The following is a 7,415-nucleotide window of genomic DNA, read 5'->3' on the forward strand; positions in this document are numbered from 1 at the left end:
GGTGGTTCACGCCTGTAATCCCAGCACTTTGGGAGGCTGAGGCAGGTGGATCATGAGGTCAGGAGATCAAGACCATCCTGGCCAACATGGTGAAATCCCATCTCTCCTAAAAATACAAAAATTAGCTGTGTGTGGTGGCTGGGACCTGTAATCCCAGCTACTTGGGAGGCTGAGGCAAGAGAATCGCTTGAACCCAGTAGACAGAGATTGCAGTGCGCTGAGATTGCACCACTGCACTCCAGCCTGGTGACAATGTGAGAATGTCTCAAAAAAAAAAAAAAAAAAACACATGGTGTGAAGTGAAGTGCTCACACAACGCACGTGGCTGTTGTTACTATTAGTGTCATTAATATCTTCCAGCCAATCTCTGGAACTCTTCCTCATCCTTGAAGTCCTAGACTGTGCATCTCCTCCCTGTAGAGCCCGTGCTCCTTCCTCTTCCCTCTTTCTTGGGCATCCCGGATTACCCGGCCCATGTCATACTGGATCTTGCAAGGTTGTGGTGCAACTATTTGGTTTGCGCATCTGCTTCTTCTGCTAGACTCCACTCTTCTAGGATGATCTCAAATTCACCTCCTTCGCTGGTCCCAAGTTTTGGAACACGGGAGCTACACAATGATGTTTGTTGGGTTTGTTTTGAATGACTTTACATAATGAGCTTTTGTAGTTTCATAGAAAAGAGTGGGCCCAGGCCAGTGTTCAGCGCCATGGCGGTGGAAGTGGAAGCAGCAAGTGAGCTAGATAAAGTGATCTTAGGGCTTTCAGGAGTCTAGTCCCACTGTTTCCGCAGAGTCTGACCAGGGAATTCTTTCTTCCCTGGCTAGCAATGACTTCTGGTCCCTAAGAGCACACATTCTCAAGGGAAAGAGGATGCCTATTGAACAAGGAAGCATGAACAGACCGACTTTATTTTTATTTTAATTAAATTATTTATTTATTTGTTGAAACTGAGTTTTGCTCTTGTTGGCCAGGCTGAAGTGCAATGGCGCGATCTCGGCTCACTGCAATCTCTGCCTTCCCGGTTCAAGCGATTCTCCTGCCTCAACCTCCTGAGTAGCTGGGATTACAGGCATGCACCACCATGCTCAGCTAATTTTGTAATTTTGTATTTTTACTGCAGCTGGGGTTTCTCCCTGTTAGTCAGACTGGTGTCAAACTCCCAACCTCAGGTGATCTGTCTGTTCCAGTCTCCCAAAGTGCTGGGATTACAGGCTTGAGCCACTGTGTCTGGCCTATTTTTATTTTTTTGAGATGGAGTTTCCCTCTTGTTGACCAGGCTGGAGTACAATAGCATGATCTCCACTCACTGCAACATCTACCTCCTGGGTTCAAGCAATTCTCCATCCTCAGCCTTCCAAGTAGCTTGGATTACAGGTGCCTGCCACGACACCTGGCTAATTTTTGTATTTTTAGTAGAGACGGGTTTTCACCATGTTGGCCAAGCTGGTCTTGAACTCCTGACCTCAGGTGATCTGCCCGACTTGACCTCCCAAAGTGCTGGGATTACAGGTGTGAACCACTGTGCCCGGCCCAGACAGACTTTAATCTTGAATTTTCAACCAGAATTATTCATCTTCCCCATTAAGGTGCAAACTTTTTAAAAAATTTATCAGTAGAAGGTAGCAAAGACAGGGTCCTTTGTCACTCAGTAGGGTCTCCCTTAGCCTCCACTTTCCCTGTTAGAAGAAAACAAAACAAAACAAAACAAAAATCAGCAGCGGAGAACTGCCCTGAAGCACCTTTCTCTTTGGAGCAGTTATTTGTCCAGTTTCCAGAGAGTCAGGACACAAATCCACGGGCAAGTCCCTTAGTCCTTCCCATGATTAATCTGTGGTACAGTCTTGGGATTTCATCCCATAGGGTCAACTTCCAAGGTCAGGAATACGCTTCCAATTTGAGGTAGAACATGCTGAACTATGTAGCCACACTGATGTAATCCACCAAATGCTGCAAAAAACTCTTCAGGGCAAACGGTCCAGTTTCTATGGAAGGAGACCCTATAAAGACTTAAGGTGTATGCAAACCATTTAGTGAATTGATCTTATTTGAACAAACTATTTTTAAAAAATTATAAGATAGGAGTGTTTGAACAGATTGGTTATTTGATGATATTAAGGAATTATTGTTACTATTTTGAGGTATAAAATGGTATTTTGAATATGTCTTATAAAAGAATTCTTGTCTTTTAGAGATATATTCTAAAAATGTATGGATTAAATAATACGATACCTGATATTTGTTTTAAAATAACCTGGGCTGGTCAGTCAGGAAGCGGTTGGGGTGTAAAACAGGGAGCCATTGATTACAAGTGATGGACAATAGGTACATATTAATTTGTTCATCAATTCTCTTCAATTTGTACATGCATGATATTTTTCCATAATAAAAAATTTAATGTGGGCCGGGCGTGGTAGCTCACGCCTGTAATCCCAGCACTTTGGGAAGCTGAGGTGGGCAGATCACGAGGTCAGGAAATCAAGACCATCTTGGGCAACATGTTGAGACCCTGTTTCTACTAAAAATACAAACAAACAAAAAAATTAGCCGAACATGGTGGTGTGTGCCTGTAATCCCAGCTACTCAAGAGGTAGAGGTTACAGTGAGCTAAGATATCACACCACTGCACTCCAGCCTGGGTGACAGAGTGGGACTCTGTCTCAAAAAAAAAAAAAAAAAAATTAACGTGATAGTAGAGATAAATGTGCTTTTTATTTGTTTTACCAGGTTCCCTGTAATAGGACTTAAAATCCATACTGAGTGTGCCAGATAGAAAGCAAATTTACAATGGCCCAATGTGTTTCAGAGATAAATCAAAAGGTATTTCATTCCTCATACGTCAGGGGAAGCCCTGCTTCTTTGCCCGGGGGACCTTTATTATTTAGCCATGTTCTTTTACCAAAGAGCCAGAACGTGAAGGGTGAAAATGATGACTGGTGCCAGTCTCTTGGCCTACTTTCCCTGCCTGTTAAGAGTAGATTTCCCTGGCAGTCACAATGCCGTTGAGGAAAATACAAACCAGAGCCAGGTGGGGCCATCTCCCTGGGTTCCATCCAATCTAGTCTGGTGCCTGATGCTTGGAACTGTGCTGCCCAGCACATTCTCTTCCGTGTTCATTGAGCCATTCGGGCTTCTCCCTTGAGGGAGGCAGATGCATTTTCCTGGTGAGAAAACTAAGACTGACTCCAGGGTGTAGTAACTTGCTTAGTGTTAAATGGCCAGTAAATGGTGGAAGTGAGACTCACAATCCAGTCCTGTAGTTTCAAGCAAGGCTCCTTTCCACTGTACAATACTGCCTTCCAGGGTGCCAGCATTCTTCTCCTTGGAGAGGCACCAAAGAGTAATAGTTGTTATGTGGCCGAAACTGTGCTGGGTGTTTTACGTGCATTAATTTCATTTAACTCTTTTAATGGCCTTATAAGGTAGTTTCTACCCTTATTTCCACTTTACTTACAGGGAAATTGAGGCCCCTAATATTGCAGGCCCCTAGTATAATAAAATGACAAACCCAAGTGTGTCTGGTCTCAGATCCTGAATTCGCTTTTTTTCTTTCATATTAACTCTTAAAAATATCGTAGGTTGGCTGGGTGTGGTGGCTCACACCTGTAATCCCAGCACTTCGGGAGGCCGAGGCAGGTAGATCACCTGAGGTCAGGAGTTCGAGACCAGTCTGACCAACAGAGTAAAACCCCGTCTCTACTAAAAATACAAAAAAAATTTAGCCAGGCATGGTAGCGGGCACCTGTAATCCCAGCTACTTGGGAGGCTAAGGCAGGAGAATCACTTGAACCCGGGAGGTGGAGGTTGTGGAGAGCAGAGATCATGCTGTTGCACTCCACTGGGCAACAAGAGAGAGACTCCATCCCAGAAAAAAAAAAAATAAGTTTTGCCTGGGTGCAGTGGTTTATGCCTATAATCCCAGCAGGCACTTTGGGAGGCTGAAGTGGGCAGATCACCTGAGGCCAGGAGTTCAAGACCAGCCTAGGCAACATGGCGCAACCCCATCTCTATTAAAAATACAAAAAAAATAGCTGGGTGTGGTGGCACACACCTGTAATCTCAGCTACTTAGGAGGCTGAGGCATGAGGATCAAGAATTGCTTGAACCTATCTATGGCCATACCATCCTGAATGCGCCCGATCTCGTCTGATCTCGGAAGCTAAGCAGGGTTGGGCCTGGTTAGTACTTGGATGGGAGACCGCCTGGGAATACCGGGTGCTGTAGGTGTTAAACAAAAAAAAAAAAGAAAAGAAAAAAAGAATTGCTTGAACCCGGGAGGCAGAGGCTGCAGTGAGCTGAGACTGTGCCACTGTGCTTCAGCCTGGGCAACAGAGAGTCCATCTCAATAAAAATTTTTAAACGGATACATAATAATCATATATATTTATGGGGTACATGTGTTCTTTTAATATATGTATATAATGTGTAATGATAAAATCAGGATAACTGAAATATCAATCACCCCCAACATTGATCATTTCTTTGTGTTGGGAACATTCAAAAGCCTCTTTTCAAGTGATTTTGAAATGTACAATATACGTATTATTGTTAGCTACATACATCCTACTGTGCTATAAGAACACCACAATTTGGCTGGGTGCAGTGGCTCACGCCTGTAATCCCAGCACTTTGGGAGGCCGAGGCGGGTGAATCACGAGGTCAAGAGATAAAGACCATCCTGGCTAATACGGTGAAACCCCGTCCCTACTAAAAATACAAAAAATTAGCTGAGTGTGGTGGTGCACGCCTGTAGTCCTAGCTACTCGGGAGGCCGAGGCAGGAGAATTGCTTAAACACGGGAGGCGGAGGTTGCAGTGAGCAGAGATCACACCATGGCACTCTAGCCTGGATGACAGAGCAAGACTCGGTCTCAAATATAAAATAAAATAAAATAAAATAAAATAAAAATAACACTGTAACTTATTTCTCCTAATTGTAATCTGTACCCACTAGCCAACCTGTCGTTATCCTCCCCGCTGCGCTACCCTTCCCTCCTCTGGTCACCGATATTCTACTCTCTGCTTCTATAAGATCAACTTTTGCTTTCACATATGAGTGAGAACATGCAGTATTTGTCCCTTTGTGCCTGGCATATTTCACTTAACAATAATGTCCTCTGGGCTCATCCATGTTGCTGCAAATGGCAGGATTTCATTCTCTTATGGCTGAATGATATTCCATTGTGGATATATATCAGATTTTCTTTACTCCTGGACTCATTTTGTATGCGACTTCCTACTTAGTTGAGGCAGGTGTTGGATGAAAGGTTTCAGAATTCACCCAGATAGAGGCCTGAAAATGATCAAGAAGAGGAAGAAGGCTTATGCCAACGGTGCACTGAAAGGATGCCTCATGTCTACGTTTTGGAATCATTTGTTGAGTTCGTTACAGCATTCACATAGCATTTACAATGTGCCAAGCCACTGTTAACCACTTTATATTTTAACTCATCCACTATCTACATCAGCCCCGTGAAGTAGTTAGGTGCTGTTTTACCAATGGGGAAACTGAGGCACTTGCCAACACCATAGAGCTAATAAAATGCAGAGCCAAGATTCGACCCAGGCTGTCAGGGCCTGAGTCCATGGTTTTGATCCCTGCGCTGCCTTCCCTTTGAGCTCAGTATCAGGCACCACTTGTCATAGAGTATGACAATAAAGGGGTTGTGTTGGCTGACTTTCATTCCCATTTCTTAACCCCAGATACTCAAGACTGAAATAAGGGAGTGACTGATTTGGTCTAACTTAAACTCTAAGGCATGTACACGTGAAATTGCTCTGTTCACTTGAGTCAGCAAAGTATTTTAAGGACTGACTATACCTTTCTGAGAGTGACAATAATGAGAGAATATATTCGATTTAATGGGATAAATCACCTATAGCACTTGGCACGTGAAAGAGCTCAATATGCAGCGGCGTTTAATATCTGTATTAATCTCTTGAATCTATCCACTTCTCTTTCATTCTATCATGAGCATCACAGCCTGGGAGTCTGTCATCTCTCCAATGGCTGCAGCAGCTTTTTTTTGGCGGCCCTCTCCACTCAGGCCATACTTCTCTCTCCTTTCCTAACTAGTCTGAAGTCATGTTTTCTAAGCCTTCCCCAGGGAAGGATTATCCTTCTAGGTCCTGTCAAACCCAGGCATGGCCCGGTGGCTTGCTCTGGCCAGTGAAATGCGTGCAGAGTGACGTGTGTCAATTCCAGTTGGAATTGTTAAAAGCCAGCTGCGTGCCTTGCTAACACATCCAGCAGTGGTCCAGATGGTAGCTACTTTTCACCCTGGGTCCCAGAATGAGAAGATTTCATGCAGAGGCTCAAGGCAACCTTTGATAGACATGTAGAATCAGTTGTAAACCCTTACTGTTGTGAGGCACTGAGATTTTGGACTTGTTTGTATGACAGCATAGACCTAGTCTAATCTGACTGCTACATGTTTTATGAAGCTCTTAGAGGGTAGGACAAACCTGCCTTCAAGGCTCCGCAATGTCTTGACCTAAATATCAAGCTTCATTTTGTACATTTCCTCTCCATTTCTCCTCTTTGTCCAAACAAGCCTTCTTCCAGCCCCTCACAGGTGCCAAGTTGACTCAGGTTCTTTGTACATGCTGGTTTTTCAGCCCAGAATATTCTTTCTTCCCTTTTTTGCCTGGTTAATTAATTTCTACCTATCATACTAGTCTCATTAGGTTTTCATGGTAACGTATATCCTTTTTTAAAAATTTATTTTGAGACAGGGTCTCACTCTGTCATTCAGGCTGGAGTGCAGTGGCATACTTATGGCTCACTGCAGCCACAATCTCGCAGGTTCAAGCTATCCTCCCACCTCAGCCTCCCAAGTAGCTGGGACCACAGATGCATACCACCATGCTCAGCCAATTTATTTTTTATTTTTTATTTGTACAGATGGGGGTCTCCCTATGTTGCCCAGGGTGGTTTCAAACTCTTGAGCTCATGGCATCCTCCCCGATCAATGTATATCATTTATGGCACTCATCACAACTACATGCTTACCTTTGCTGCTGTTCAAACATTATTTGAATAATGTTTCTTTTGTCTACTAGAATGCATACTTAATCAGCATAGATGCCCACTGTACTTACTATTTCTAGCCCCTGGCATAGTCTCTGGTTCATAGTAGGCACTCAATAAGTATTGATTGAATAAATAATTAATAGAGTCAATATATTACAGTGATTATAGGATAGAGGTTGGGGCCGGATTTCTTGGATTCAAATCCCATGTTGTTAATTATGCATCATATGGTCTTGGATGAATTATTTAATCTCCCTCTGCCTTGGTTTCCTCATCTATAAAAGGAGGACAAAAGCAGTACCTGTCTCCCAGGGTGGCTGTGAGGTTTGAATGGACTGATATGTGTGCTGTTATTTATGTATCGTCTTGTCTTCAAGCTCTCTCAT

At 43.6% G+C, this 7,415-nt stretch overlaps 1 non-coding gene across 1 annotated transcript; it reads left to right on the top strand.

The window, feature by feature from the left end:
• The first annotated feature begins 4,105 nt into the window (after positions 1-4,105).
• LOC119473147 lies at positions 4,106-4,224 on the top strand. The gene has a single exon (XR_005202344.1). It is a non-coding gene; the product is annotated as a 5S ribosomal RNA (ribosomal RNA).
• The last annotated feature ends 3,191 nt before the right edge of the window (positions 4,225-7,415 follow it).

The sequence above is a fragment of the Cebus imitator genome, unplaced genomic scaffold, assembly GCF_001604975.1.
Source record: "Cebus imitator isolate Cc_AM_T3 unplaced genomic scaffold, Cebus_imitator-1.0 Scaffold135, whole genome shotgun sequence".
Classification (NCBI taxonomy): domain Eukaryota; kingdom Metazoa; phylum Chordata; class Mammalia; order Primates; family Cebidae; genus Cebus; species Cebus imitator.